We start from the raw sequence: 15,333 nt of genomic DNA, 5'->3' as shown, positions 1-15,333 counted from the left end.
AGGAACACAAGATGACTAAGATAAGGTTTCCTGGGGGGAATTCGGCAGTATGCATCAAAATTTAAAAATGTACCTTCATTTTGACACACAATTTTACTCCTAGGAAACTTGTGCAGAAATATACACATGAAAATTATTTACAAGCATTATTTACAAAATGTTTACATGCAAAAATATATTCTAAGATGCACTTGTCAGCCCCCATACCCCCATATATTTTAATTTCTGAAATTGGATGCTTTTTACAATAATGGAACCTTATACTTGGTGAAATAAGGAAATGAAAAACTAAAAAATCCTAAAAGTTGTTCAGTAGGAGAATGGCAAAATGAACGGAGTACATTCATTTTGTAGAATACCAAGCAACTTTTAAAAAAGGGAGAAACAATTTTTAGGTCACTATGGGGAAGTGTCTATGATATTGCAAGGTCCGGAAGCAAGTGAGAGAACAAGTTCAAGGGCAGGAGCTCTGAATTCAGCCTGGCCGGGTTCAGATTCTGGCTTTACCATTTAGTAACTGTTACCTTAGTCTCTTCATTTGTGAAATGGGAATAAAAATAACACCTACTTTATAGGCTTGTTTTGTGAATTAATTGGAAATGCACATAAAAATGCTTAGCATAGGACTTGACTCGTAGTAAACAATAACTGTTAGCACTTTTATTAGCACTATTAGGCTTGCAAATGGAAAGTTCTGGAAGGGTATACAACACATTGTTAATAGTGGTCTTCCCTGGGGAGAGGAGGGAGATTGCAAATAGGAGCAGACAGAAAAGGGACTTTCACTTTTCATTTATATAGGTCTGTATTTGAAATTTTTTCTATTGCGAGGATGTACTACTTTTTAATTAAAAAAATAAGGTGTGGTTCCAGCCCCAAAGGAATTAATATAGTACAGACTGGCACAGACCCACAGAAAAGCAATAATATAGATAGGTAAGGGATTCTGTGGGAGCCCAGAAGGGACTTAAGCCAGGCCAGGAAAAGGGATGGGAGCCAGGAGGGTCTTCCTGGAGCTGATGACTGAGAATTTGAATGTATTCAATATAATCAGAAATGTTGAATGTGCTTGCTGAATTAAATAAGCTAAGATACTGTGAATGACCCAGGATATCTTCTTTGAGCTGCTTTTCTAATAGTGGCCCTGACTTGGTTACATAAGACAGTGGGGTGTTGAGTTTTGAAATCTCTCCCAAACAGCCGGAGAGATAAGAAAGAACACATGAGCTGTGGATTCTTTATCTGAGCTATGCAGATGCTTTGATGCCTGAAGAAAGTTTTAAGACATCTGCTCTAGCTTGAATAAGATAACAGTAAAAGCATGGGTGGCCCTTGATGACTAATACAATCAACAATATCCTGAGGATGCCGCCAACTGCTGACTGGAAAGTCTTACCACATTGTATCAAGATTTCATGACAAAGAAACTAACATTGGTATCTATCAGCTATTGACCCCATATTGAAAATCATGGATAGGGTAGACTCTCCAATTACAAGTGTCTACTCGGGTCCCAGCTGTGTCTCTCTCATGGGTCATTTTGTGTTACTTATCTATGTAACAATGGTCTGTGACTTTCCCAAGCATCAGAGCGTCTCATCTTTCTCTGATTCTCTGCTGATATGGATGTCAGACCATTCCATCTTGGGGGCTGGAGGTGTGCCAGAAAGTACAACTGTTAGCACATTGCTGTGTAAGAGGCATCATCTACTCACTCCTGTCTGTCTGGCACCAGGGCAAAGACAAATGACAAATACCCTAGATTCTCCCCCAAACAAACCAGGGCAATTTTAACACAGACACAGCCAGGAGCACCCCTCCCCCACCCCTGCAACCCTGCCTTCAAATTCACTCCAGCTCCAAGCACAAAAAGAAATAGGTTTTCAAGTCCTTAAAAGTCACCCAGAGTGAGATAAAATCTCATTTGTCCTTAAATTTATGATTAAAAGGGTTAAGGATAATGTTTTGGGGCCTCCTCCATAGGATGTATTAGAATCAGTGTAGCACTTCTGAACTGACCAACCCATTTGTTTTATATAAGGAAGAGTCTAAGGCCCAGAGATCAAACAGTTTTGCCTGAGGTCACTCAGATGGTCATAGGTCATACTGAGACTGAACTCTGGATCACCTGGCCACTCCCCACCACATCGTGGCCATGGCACCTCATCAAAAAGATCTTTGGTTCCCCAGCTGGCCTGTCTACAAACATTTGTACTGTTCTGAAGAACCCTCCCCATCAAAGAACAGCCAGGGCTCTGATCACAAATAACTCAATGGCAATATTGAGTGCCAATTATGAGCCAGGCACTGTTGTACACTCTTGGTTACAATAGTGAACAAAACCAAGTTCTTGCCCTCCAGTGGAAAGAGTCCACACACATATGCACATGTTGTGAGAACATGCAGTGTTCTCACTAAACATTGGTAGCTGGAGGAAGAAATTTCACATTTGGACTATGCTGTAGACTAAATTGTATCCCCCCAAAATTCATACATTGGCACTCCCACTCCCAATTTGATAATGTTTGGAGGTGTGGCCTTCAAGGGGTAATTAGGGTTAGATGAGCTCATGAGGGTGGGGCCCCCATGATGAGATCAGGGTGCTTACGGGAGGAAGAGATGCCGGAGAGCTTGCTCGCATGCTGTCTATCATGCCCATGCTCAATGGAAAGGCCATGTGATGACAAAGCAAGAAGGCGGCCATCTGCAACTCAGGGAAAGAGCCCTCACCACACATCAACCATCCTGGCACCCTGATTGTATCAGGCCATTCTTGTATTGCTATAAAGAAATATTTGAGGTTGAGAAAGTTATAAAGAAAAGAGGTTTACTTGGCTTATGGTTCTGCAGGCTGTACAGGAAGCATGGCTCTGGGTATCTGCTTGGTTTCTGGTGAGGCCTCAGGAAGCCAAGGGGGAGCCGACGTATTGATGTATCACATGGCAAGAGTGGGAGCAAGAAAAAAGTGGGAGGAGGTGCCGCACACTTTTAAACAACCAGATCTTGTGAGGGCAGCACCAAGACGATGGTGCTACACTATTCATGAGAAGTCCACCTCCATGATGCAGTCACTTCCCACCATGTTGGAGGCCTCACCTCCAATATGAGATTACATTTCAATGTAAGATTTAGGGGGAAAAGTATCCAAATTATATCACTGATATTAGACTTCCAGCTTTCAGACCTGGGAGAAATAAATCTCTGTTGTTTAAGCCAGTTGATGATTTGTTATAGCAGTCTGAGCTGACTAAGACAGACTCAAATGTGTGTGGGCTACTAGGATAGAATTACAAGCTTACTTTTAGGGCTTAACCAGATTTCCACCAGGCCTTCTGAATTTTGCCTAGCCAATGTAAGTAACACCGCCAATGTTTGAGAGACTTGTCCATCTTTTCTTGCTAGACATTCTTGTGTTCTCTTCTCACTGAGACGCGAATATTGTGACAGAGAGTCGTCAACATAGAAGTAAAAGAAGTTCATTCTACAGCATTTGGTCCACAACCTTAATTGGCAAATAGCCTCATTTTGTGACTTTTAGGTTGTCTGAGAAAATTGTGTTTCTTGACCTGGGTTGGTAGTTATTAACATGTTTGCCTTGTAGTAACTTACTAAGCCATACATTTCTTTTGTGTAGTTTCCTGTATCTTTATTTTATTTTCAATAAAGATTTTTTTAAATAAATAGCTTCACTTACAGGGTAAGCTGAGGCCTAGAAGGGAGAAGTGCCCAGTTCAAGGTAACACAATGTTCTTAATAAAGTTCACCTCAAGTCTATCCTCTTTTTTTTTTTTTTTTTTTTTTTTTTGCGATGGAGTTTCACTCTTTTCACTCAGGCTGGAGTGCAGTGGTGCGATCTCGGCTCACTGCAACCTCTGCCTCCTGGCTTCAAGCGATTCTTCTGCCTCAGCCTCCCAAGTAGCTGGGACCACAGGCGCACCCCACTACACCTGGCTACTTTTTGTATTTTTAGTAGAGACGGGTTTTCACCACGTTGGCCAGGCTGGTCTCAAACTCCTGACCTCAGGTGATCCACCCTCCTCGGCCTCCCAAAGTGCTGGGATTACAGGTGTGAGCCACTGCACCTGGCCTCTCTATCCTCTTTTAAGAGCTTTGAAGGAATGGAGGAGAAAAGGATGTACACTTTCTACCCCTTTTCTAGAGGACAACTGACAAACCAAAGCAGTATCCGGGCAAAGATCCAACGGAGGTGAAAACAATGAGAGGAAGTCTGTCTCTGTCTCATCTCTTTAAAATGTAAGCTCCCAGGGATTTGAAGATCAAAGTTTCATAATCACTTTAACATATGCTGTTGGGACCATCATACCCCATCTGCACGTGCCCTTCTGCGCATGCCCCAAACTTCCTAACTGTGAGCAGGGGCAACTCTGAGGGCCTTCTAGAGAAAGCTTGGTCGACACAAGTGGGAACCCAAGGGGACCAGAGCAGACACCCTGAGAGAAGCCCTCAGCCAACGACAGAGGAGCCAGTTCCCTTGCCCCTTGCATGTGCTAACTCTAATGAAGCAGCGTCGTTTTTCTGGGGTAATACCCGAGGTTCGATGTCTCATGCTAAGGAAATTGAAGACACGGACATGCAAGGAGTGGGTTTAAGAGTGGAAAGTTAAATAGACGAAAGAAAGAAGAGAGCTTCCTCATACAGAAGAAGGGGTCCTGAGTGGGTTTCCCTGGTTTGGGGCAAGGCGTGGTTGGTTTTATGGATGAGTGTGAGGAGACAGTGTATGATTTACATGGGGTGTAGTGGATTGGTTGGACCAGATGTGCCATTTACATAGCCCGTGAAGAGGCTGGCCATCCCAGTCTAATCTTTTATTATGCAAATGGGATTTTTAAAAACCTGGCTGGTGCCATGTTATCTGCATGCGTGGCAACAAAGAAAAGGGAAGAGGGAACCTCCATGTTGAATATACCTGGTTTCCAGCTATCTGTTTTCTATTGGCACAGCTGCTGGTATTTACCTATGCAAGCCTCTAGCTTGCTTATCTATGCTTGCAGCTTGATTTTTCAGGCTGCTTTTTGTTAAAAAAGAAATGATTTGGAGGCTGCTGTTTTATTAAAAGAAAAACCTTACTGAGGACTCTTTTACCCTCACTAACTGTCTAAATAATTTCTTTTTAGCTCTCGTATAACTAAGATATATTCCCTACAGTGTCTCAGAGGTCCCCAGTGGAAATGCACCCTAGATGTCCACGCAGTAACTGGATCAAGGAATTCATTGATTATCTTCCTTTCCTTTTCTTTATCTCTTTTTAGGAGTATCTTCCAAATAAATACTCAGAAACACCTCCGAAGATAAACTACTTGCATGAAAATCCTAGTTCAACCACATAGGTTACAGATGAGGAGGGACAATAGCTTGCTGAATTATATAAAAAGTTAGTGGTCATAGATCATAATTTGGATCTTGTGTCTTGGTTTCTGGTCCAGGGTACTGTGAGATTATCATTCTTCCTGATATGATGAACCATGGAGACTTCTAAAAAACAGAGATCAGCAGCATTATCATAATAGACAGAAGGTGGAAAGAATCCAAATGTCCACCAAGAGATGAGTTTGTAGGCTGGCACAGTGGCTCATACCTGTAATCCCAGCACTTCGGGAGGCCGACGTGGGTAGATCAACTTGGGGCCAGGAGTTCGAGACCGGCCTGGCTAAGATGGTGAAACTCTGTCGGTACTAAAAATACAAAAAATTAGCTGGTTGTAGTGGTGCACACCTGTAATCCCAGTTTATTGGGAGGCTGAGGTATGAGACTTGCTTCAGCCTGGGAGGCGAAGGTTGCAGTGAGCTGAGATTGTGCCACTTCACCCCAGCCTGGGCGACAGAGAAAGGCTCTGTAACAACAGCAACAATAACAAAATGAATGTATAAACAAATTGTGGTATGTTCATACAGTGGAATATTCTTCTATCACAAAAAGGAATAAAGTACCGTTACATGTTACAATGTGGATGACCTAAAAAATATTAACATTATGCTAAGTGAAATAAGCCAGACACAAAAGGTCATATATTGTATGATTCCATTTATATGAAATATACAGAATAGGTATATCCATGTCAATAGAAAGCAGATTGGTGGTGACCACGGGCTTGATGGAAGAGGGAATGAGGGCTTTCTTTTGGAATGATGACAATGTTTTAAGACTTGGCGTAGATGGTGGTTGCACAACATTGTGAATGTACTAAACGCCTATGAATTGTTCATTTAAAAATGTCTACTTTAAAATTAACATTTATGTTGTATGAATTTTACCTCAAAGAAAATAGGGTTGGTCCCAGAACAAATGGTAGAGGTGTACAGTTTATCATTTTTCCAATTTATTTTCTGCAACTGTCTTACAAAATAAACCTCTCTGCACCCTGTCCTTCCCTGTAAGTGTCTCATGACTCGTGTCATCTAGCCCATTAGAGCCTAACTAGTTCATGGCACTTGTTCTAGTTAACATTTATTTTTTTTCAGAGGTCTTCAGTTTTCTAACTGCGTTAATTCATTTATTTATCAATAATTTTTTTATGGCAAAAACTCCTATCCACCAGGCACTGTGGTAGACACTGGGGAGAGAATTGTGGGCAAAATCAAACCCAGGCTATGTCCTGAGAGTTTACGATCTAGTAGGGAAGAGAGACATTAGTCGAACAATCATCCAACAGTCTTCTGTGACAAACGCTAAGAAGGAGAAGCGTGACCTAGTGAGAAGGAGGTGACCAAGTCTTGAGGTCAGAGGAGGCTTGCTGAAGGAAATGACAATGAAGTTGAGATTTGAAGATTGTAGGTGTTAAAGTGAAAGTTGTTTATCAATCCTTATTATGCACCTGGCATTGTGTTTGATGTATGAACTCATGTAATGCCAACAACAGTCTTTTGAGGGATCTACTATTATTACCACTTGCATTTTTCAGGAGAAAATGAGGCTCAGAGAGATGAAGTGACTTGCTCGAGGTCACACAACTAGAAAGTCACGAAACCAGCATTCAAATGCAGGCAACCAGACAGATGTCAACATTTTAGGCACCACGGACAGATCATTGAGTGAGGGATGAAATCATTCTGGGTGGGCCAATGGATCGGGCTGATCTAGATTATAAGTATAAAGCTGGAATGGTCATTCAGAGAGGGAGATCAAACTAGGTGTTCAATTGTTTTAATATCTATTAAATTTTCTAGGCTAGATGCAGTGGCTCTCAGCAGCTTGGGAGGCAGAGGTGGGAGGATAGCTTGAGTCCAGGAATTTAAGACCAGCCTGAGCAACCTGGCGAGACCCCATCTTTATTATATTTAAAAAAATAAAAATTAAAAAAATAAAAAATTTTCTAACTACGAATCCATGTTTGTTTGTTTTTTTCTTTTCTTTTTTTTCAAAAGAGCATCAATTTCTCAACCATATTTCTTATTGTTACAAAACTCAATAAAAACCTGAAAGTTGGAAGCCATGACTTGCTTGGTGTAACGTACTAATCAAGAAGGTGGAATCAATTATTAAATAGTCAATAGGGTTAACAGCAATGACAGTGATCATGGCAGGCAATGCACCTAGCATCCCCTAGCTGGAAATAAAGAGCAACAAAGATTATTCCTATGGCCTTTCAAAAAATTAAATGTATGTATTTTAAAGTATGGATGATGAACATGGTTAAAAACTTCAAGCAGTATGGGAGGGGGTACAGAATCAAAAACAAAAGTCTCCCTCACACCTTCTCCTACATCATTAATTCCTTTCCCCTCAAATAACCTGTTGAGAGTTTCTTGTATACTTTTTGGGGGTATATTTTGTTATAATTATTATAATTATAATTTCCTATAATTATAACTATAGAAAAAGTACTTACATCGCTCTTCTTTAAAAATGGAAGCAATTAGTACTTTTTTCCTTAGCATATCTTTCCATATCAGCATATACAGCTCCACCTCATTTAAAAATTTTAATTAAAAAAATTTTTAAGTAAAAAAAAAATTTCTTAAAAGAGACAGGGTCTTGCTGTGCTGCCCAGGCTGGAGTGCAGTGGCTAGTCACCGGTGCAATCATGGCTCACTGTAGCCTCAAAGTCCTGGGCTCAAGTGATCCTCCTGCCTCAGCCTCCTGTGTAGCTGGGACTACAGGTGTGTGCCACCATGTCCTGCCACCTCAGTTTTGTAATGGCTGCAGATTTCATAACAAGAAGAGTTCCATGTATAGAGTGCTTACTGTACACCTGCCACTGTCCTAAGCACTTTCCTTGCTTTAAGCCATTTACTTCTTATAAAGCTTTAAGAGGTGCATTTTATCATTATCCCCACTTTACATAAGAAAAAACTAAGGCACAAGTGGAGAAGTAACTTGTCCAATGGCACAAAGCTAGTAAGTGGTGAAGCCAGGATTTAGATACAGGAAATTTAATTCTTGAGTCTATGCTGTTAGCCACCGTGCAAAACTACTGCTGCATAGATCTACTATATTGCAGTGGTCCCCAGTGTTTTTGGCACCAGGGACAGGTTTCGTGAAAGACAATTTTTCCAGGGACTAGGGTTGGGGGGATGGTTTTGAGATGATTCAAGCACATTATATTTATTGTGTACTTTCCTATTATTATTGCATTGTAATATATAATGAAATAATTATACAGCTCACCATTATGTAGAAACAGTGGGAGCCCTGAGCTTGTTTTCTGCAGCGAGATGGTTCCATCTAGGGGAGATGGGAGACAGTGACAGATCATCAGGCATTAGATTCTCATAAGCGCAGGCAACCTAGATCCCTCACATGTGCAGTTCACAGTACGGTTCGGGCTCCTGTGAGAATCTAATGCCGCCACTGATCTGACAGGAGGCAGAGCTCAGGCGGTAATGTGAGCGATGGGGAGCAGCTGTAAATACAGATGAAGCCTTACTTGCTCACCTACTGCTCACCTCCTGCTGTGCGGCCTGGTTCCTAATGGGCCATGGTACTGGTCCGTGGCCTGGAGGTTGGGGACTGCTGCCTTAATGTACTGAATCTATCATTTCCTTAATGTATTTTTTAAAATATCGTAGGATATACTGTTCTAGAATGTACCTGGGACTTTGGGTTTATTCATGTATGGTAAGGCCAATGGATCGGAAGACCATTGCCATTAAAAATATAGTTTTATTGCTCACAGTTCCTGATATGCTTTGGCTGTGTCCCCACCAAAATCTCATCTTGAACTGTAGGTCCCATAATTCCCATGTGTCGTGGGAGGAGTTTGGCGGGTGGGGGTGGGGGTCATTGAATCATGGAGCCGATTACCTCTAAGCTCTTCTCCTGATAGTGAGTGAGTTCTTATGAGATCTGATGGTTTTATAAGGGGCTTTTCCCCCTTTGCTTGGCACTTCTCTCTCCTGCCTCCTTGTGAAGAAGGATTTGTTTGCTTCTGCCGTGATTGTGTTTCCTGGGGCTTCCCAGCAATGGGGAACTGTGAGTCAATTAAACCCCTTTTCTTTATAAATTACCCAGTCTCAGGTATTTCTTCATAGCAGTGTGAGAACAGGCTAATACAGTTCCCAAGGGGCAGGAGCACACCATGCCATGCAGAACCACAGGAAAGAACTTTGAGGTTGGTCACAGCCAGAGAGGATGAGAAGAAAGCCTAGGAAAAAGCCTTTATTGTGGTTTTTGCCAGGAGGAATGGGCGAGGCAAAGTAAGCAGCTGAACAGGCTTAGGATTGGATAGTCTGAATAATTCAGGCCAGCTGTGGTCTATAGGGGTAGTCTCTAACTGTCTGACACCTTACCCTGGGATGATTAGGGCTTAGGATTGGATAGTCTGAATAATTCAGGCCAGCTGTGGGCTATAGGGGTAGTCCCTAACTGTCTGACCCCTGACTCTGGGATGATTAGGGCTTAGGATTGGCTAGTTTGAATAATTCAGGCCAGCTGTGGGCTATAGGGGTAGTCTAACTGTCTGATACCTGACCCTGGGATGATTAGGGCTTAGGATTGGCTAGTTTGAATAATTCAGGCCAGCTGTGGGCTATAGGGGTAGTCCCTAACTGTCTGACACCTGACCCTGGGATGATTAGGGCAGAGGAAACTTGCCTCTTGGAGTGGACAAGCCAGAGAGAGGAGGTGGTTCAGAGTATGGGCTCTGAATTGGTTGGACTGCATATTGCAGGAAGGTCATCTGCTATCTCTCGGAATGAGCTAACCCTGGGACAAACAGTCTCTTTCAGGTTGGTGAGTCCCCAAGATGTCAAGCCTCATAAGATATAGAAAATGAAAAATGTGATTAATACATATCCATAGCATAAACTTTATTATTTTATCCATTTTAAAGTGTACAGTTCAGTGACATTAAGTACATTTACATTGTTTTGTAGCCATCATCACCATCCATCCACAGAAGTTTTTTCATTTTGCAAAACTGATAGTTTATGCCCATTAAGCAGTAGCTCCTCATTCCATCTTACCCTTGACCCCAGCAACCACCATTTTACTTTCTGTCTGTATAAATTTTGCTACTGCAAGTATCTCAGATGTATGGAATCAAACAGTATTTGTCCTTCTGTAGCTGGCTTATTTCACTTAGCATAATGTCTTTGAGTTTCATCTATGTTGTAGCACGTATCAGAATTTCCTTTCTTTTTAAGGCTGAATCATATTTTATTGTATGTACACACTACAGCTTGTTTATCCATTCATCTATTGATGGACAGTTGGGTTGCTTCTACCTTTTGGCTATTGTGAATAATGCTTTTAAGAAAACAGGTGTACAAATATTTCTTCATGTCCCTTTGAATTCTTTTGGGTATACAGAAATGGAATTGCCAGATCCTATGGTAATTCTATTTTTAATTTTTGGGGAATTGCCATACTATTTTTCATAGCCACTGTACCATTTCCCATTAACAGTACACAAGAGTTCCAGTTTCTCCACATCCTCCTATATTTTCTTCAGAAATTGTATGATTTTAGGTTTTACATTTAGCTCTATGATCTATTTTGAATCAATTTTTATGTATGGTGTGAGCTATGGGTTGAAGTTCATCTGTGGGCATACGGATGTCCAATTATTCCAGCATCATTTGTTGAAAACACTATTCTTTCTCCATTGGATGACCTTTGCACCTTTGCCAAAAATCAATTTACAGCCAGGTGCTGTGGCTTATGCCTGTAATCCCAGCACTTTGGGAGGTCGAGGTGGGAGGATTGCTTGAGCCCAGGAGTTTGAGACCAGCCCTGAGCAACATAGTGAGACCCCATCTCTACAAAAAATAAAAAAATTAGCTGGACATGGTGGCATGCACCTATGACCCCAGCTACTTGGGAGGCTGAGGCAGGAGGATCATGTGAGCCCAGGTGGTTGAGGCTTCAGTGAGCCATGATTGCACTGCACTCCAGCTGGGAAGAGAGATGCCCTGTCTCAAAAAAAAAAAAAAAACAAAAAAAAAATCAATTGACTTAGTCTAGTGGTGGCTCATACTTGTTGTCCCAGCTACCTGAGAGGCTGAGGTGGGAGGATCACTTGAGGCCAGGAGTTCAGACCAGCCTGGGCAACATAGGGAGACTCTGTCTCAAAAACAAAACAAAACAAAACAAAACAAAAACAATTAACCATATATGTGTAGGTCTATTTGTGAAGTCTCTATTTTGTTCCATTGATCTATGTGTCTGTCTTATCAATACCACACTGTCTTTTTTTTTTTGAGACAGGGTCTCGCTCTGTCACCCATGCTGGAGTGCAGTGCATGATCATAGTTCACTGTAACCTTGAACTCCTAGGCTCTAGCCTCCTAAGTGGCTAAGGCTATATTCATGTACCACTATGTCTGGCTAATTAAAGAAAATTGTAGAGATGGAGTCTTGCTATGTTGCCTAGGCTGGTCTTAAACTCCTGGCCTCATATGATCCTCCCACCTCAGCCTCCCAAAGCTTATAGGTGTGAGCCACTGTGCCCAGCCTCACACTGTCTCAATTACTGTAATTTTATGGCAAGTCTTGAAATCAGGCAGTGTGACTTCTCCAACTTTGCTTTTCTTTGTCAATATTGTTTCAGCAATTCCAGTTCTTTTGCCTTTCTATATACATTTTAGACCCCACTTGTCAGTTTCTGCAAAAAGTCTTGCTGAGATTTTGATTAGACCATAGAATTATGGTCTTTAATATTAATTCACAAATTTAATATTCCTACTACTTTACATTTTTTTTCCTTTAAATACTAATTCCTATCTGGTTTCATTTCCCTTTAGGACAAAGGACTTCCTTTAGCATTTCTTGTAATGCAGATCTGCTGGCAACAAAGTCTCTAAGTTTTTAACTAAAAATATCTTTATTTTGCTTTCGTTGTTGAAGAATATTTTCACTAGAGCTTGACACCTTTTTTCTTTCAGCATTTTAAAGTTGTCATTCTACTCTATTCCATATTTGTTTCTGATGAGAAGCCAATTATCTTGATTCCAAGACTTGAAAAAAAAGAGAAGTCAATTATCATTTTTACCTTTGTTTCCATGTATGTGATGTATCATTTTTCCTTCTGGCTGCCTTTTAGATTTTTTTCTTTTTCCAGTAATTTGCCTAGGTGTGTTTTTCTTTGCATTTATCCTGAATGGGTTTTTTTTTCTAGCATCTTGGATATGTAGGTTGATATTTTTAATACCATTTGGAAACATTTAAATCAATTTTTCTTAAACAAACTTTTTAAATGCTCCATTCTTTCTCTCCTTTTATTTTTAGGACTCTAATTACATATATGGTAGAATGCTTGATACTTTTCTGCAAATCACTGAAGCTCTGCTTATTTTTTTCTTTAAATCTTTTTTCTTGCTGCTTCTTCAGTTTGGATAATTTTTATTTACCTGTCTTCAAGATCATTGTTCCTTTCTTCTGTATGTTTAATCCCATACAAATAATTTATTTCAGGATTTGTTTTCTTAGTTCTAGGATTTCCAGGGGTTTTTAAAAATTAAATTTTTTTTTTTTACATTCCATAGCTTCATGAAACTCACCACCTCTTCACCTATTATATTAATCTATTCCTTTAGATTCTTTAATATTTGCATTGGAGTTATTGTAAAATATTTGCCTACTTATTTCAACATCTGCATTGTCTTTGGGTCTGTTTCTATTAACTATTTTTTCTCTTGACTATCACAGTTTCCTGCTCATTCACATGTTTAGTGATTAAAATTTTTTTTTTTTTTTTTTTTTTTTTGAGATGGAGTCTTGCTCTGTCACCCAGGCTGGCGTGCAATGGTGTGATCTCGGCTCACTGCAACCTCTGCCTCCCGGGTTCACACCATTCTCCTGCCTCAGCCTCCCAAGCGGCTGGGACTACAGACACCCACCACCTTGCCTGGCTAATTTTTTGTACTTTTAATAGAGATGGGGTTTTTCTGTGTTAGCCAGATGGTCTCCATCTCCTGACCTCATGATCCGTCCACCTTGGCCTCCCAAAGTGCTGGGATTACAGGTGTGAGCCACCGCACCCAGCCAAGTGATTTTAAAACTTTATACTGTACATTGTGGATAACATAGCAGAGGCTCTGGATTCTATTATCTTTCTCAGAAAAGTGTTGAGTTTTGTTTTAACTGGTGAAATTACTAGTGACTCGTTCTTATGTTACGAAGGCATGGTTTGGGGCTTCTTTTGGGTGGGTCCATTTTGGTTTTGTGCCTTCTACATACTAGTTCTTGGATGTGGTCTTTCTGACTAATTTGTGACCCCTCTGGGTTTCAACAGAAAGATTGAGGAGTTTAAGCTCCTCTAATTTGGTAGAACTTGAGCTCCAAACTCTTCTTCCCCAGCACTGATCAGTGCAGGTCTTTGCATTCTCCTCCAGCCTTTTTGTTTTGTTTTGTTTTCTGTTGGGTTTCACAAATACAGTTTAAGAGTCAGCCAAGGATTTGAAGGGAGTTTATATTCAGATTTTTTAGGTCCCTTTTTTGTGGCTCTGTCATTTCTCGGATTTCTCTCAAATTCCAGCCACCATGGGGGCCCCAAACTCTAACCTGTGATTCTGCAGCCTAATAAGACTATTGCTTTCGACTTGAGCTCTGTTCTCTGTGTGCTATGCAGACTGGGTGACCCTTCAGAGGAAAAGCCGGGTAAATGTGGATGATTCCCATTTTATGAGGATTCTTACTGACCCTCCAGTTTTTAGTTGTTCTCAAGTGTCTTCAATTTGTAAAAATGTTTTGTTCAGAGTTTGTAGCTGTACTAGGCAGTGGAATTCGCCCAATATAAGTTACTCCTCCACTACTAAAATCCAGAAATCTAATTAGTTTCTATTGATGGACATTTTTGCTTCTCATTTTGAACTTTCACAAATAACACTGCTTTGGTATATCCATACAATGTGACTGATTCACATATCCTAGCTCACATATAGTTTTCTGAGTAAAATAGTGGGAATAACTTCTAATATGGAATCACTAGGTCCAAGGGTACATACCTTTACACTTTTGCTAGAAATTGTCAAATTTCTCTCCAAAAGTGTTGTGGCAATGATGTTTGTGATATCTGTTTCTCACATCCTCCTCAACACTAAGCATTATTAATTTTTAAGTTTTTTTGGTAGTCTGATTAATAAAAATTGTATGCCATTGGTTTCCTATGCTTTTGTTGATATATGAGCGAGGTGTACTAACTTTTCATTATTAGTCATTCTACTTATACTTTACTTGGGTACAGAAATTTTCACTTATTAGAATAAAAATTTCTAAGAGCTACTGTTTACTGAGCAATTCTTTTTTTTTTTTTTTTTTGAGACGGAGTCTCACTGTCGCCAGGCTGGAGTGCAGTGGCATGATCTCGGCTCACTGCAACCTCCGACCCCCTGGTTCAGGTGATTTTCCTGCCTCAGCCTCCCGAGTAGCTGGGATTACAGGCACGTGCCACCACATCCAGATAATTTTTTTTTTTTTTTTTTTTTATATTTAGTAGAGACGGGGTTTCACCATGTTGGCCAGGATGGTCTTGACCGCCTGACCTCATGATCCACCCACCTTGGCCTCCCAAAGTGCTGGGATTATAGGTGTGAGCCACCGCACCTGGCCTACTGAGCAATTCTTAAGGCAGGTCCTGACTGGACAATCCTACCCTTCTTGCTGCAGTATTTTTCGGAATGGGCACGTAACCCAGACTGGAGCACTGGGTTCAGGAATGGTTGTATGACCTAACTGTTATAGTGGGAATACAGTGGGGCTTTTGTCTGAAGGTTTAGGGTAGAGAGGCCTTCCTTCTCTCAGGACTTTGATGAGGAAGTTTGTAGCCTGAAGAGCTACTCCCATGAGAGAAGCCAGTTTGAGGTCAAAGAATACACAAAGGAGGACAAAGCTGAGAAAATCAAAGGGAAACAGAACCATAGCCTATTGAATTGGTGA

General features: G+C 40.8%; 1 long non-coding RNA gene across 1 annotated transcript in view; it reads left to right on the top strand.

Annotated features, from left to right (window-relative positions):
* Nucleotides 1–15,333, top strand: part of LOC134737627 (uncharacterized) — a 278,740-nt gene that overhangs the window by 1,095 nt on the left and 262,312 nt on the right. The gene's annotated exons all lie outside the window — the stretch shown is intronic.

Source organism: Pongo pygmaeus, chromosome 10, assembly GCF_028885625.2.
Source record: "Pongo pygmaeus isolate AG05252 chromosome 10, NHGRI_mPonPyg2-v2.0_pri, whole genome shotgun sequence".
NCBI classification, from domain to species: Eukaryota; Metazoa; Chordata; class Mammalia; order Primates; family Hominidae; genus Pongo; species Pongo pygmaeus.
The sequence above is the reverse complement of the archived record's forward strand: the minus strand, read 5'-3'. Positions and strand labels throughout refer to the sequence as shown.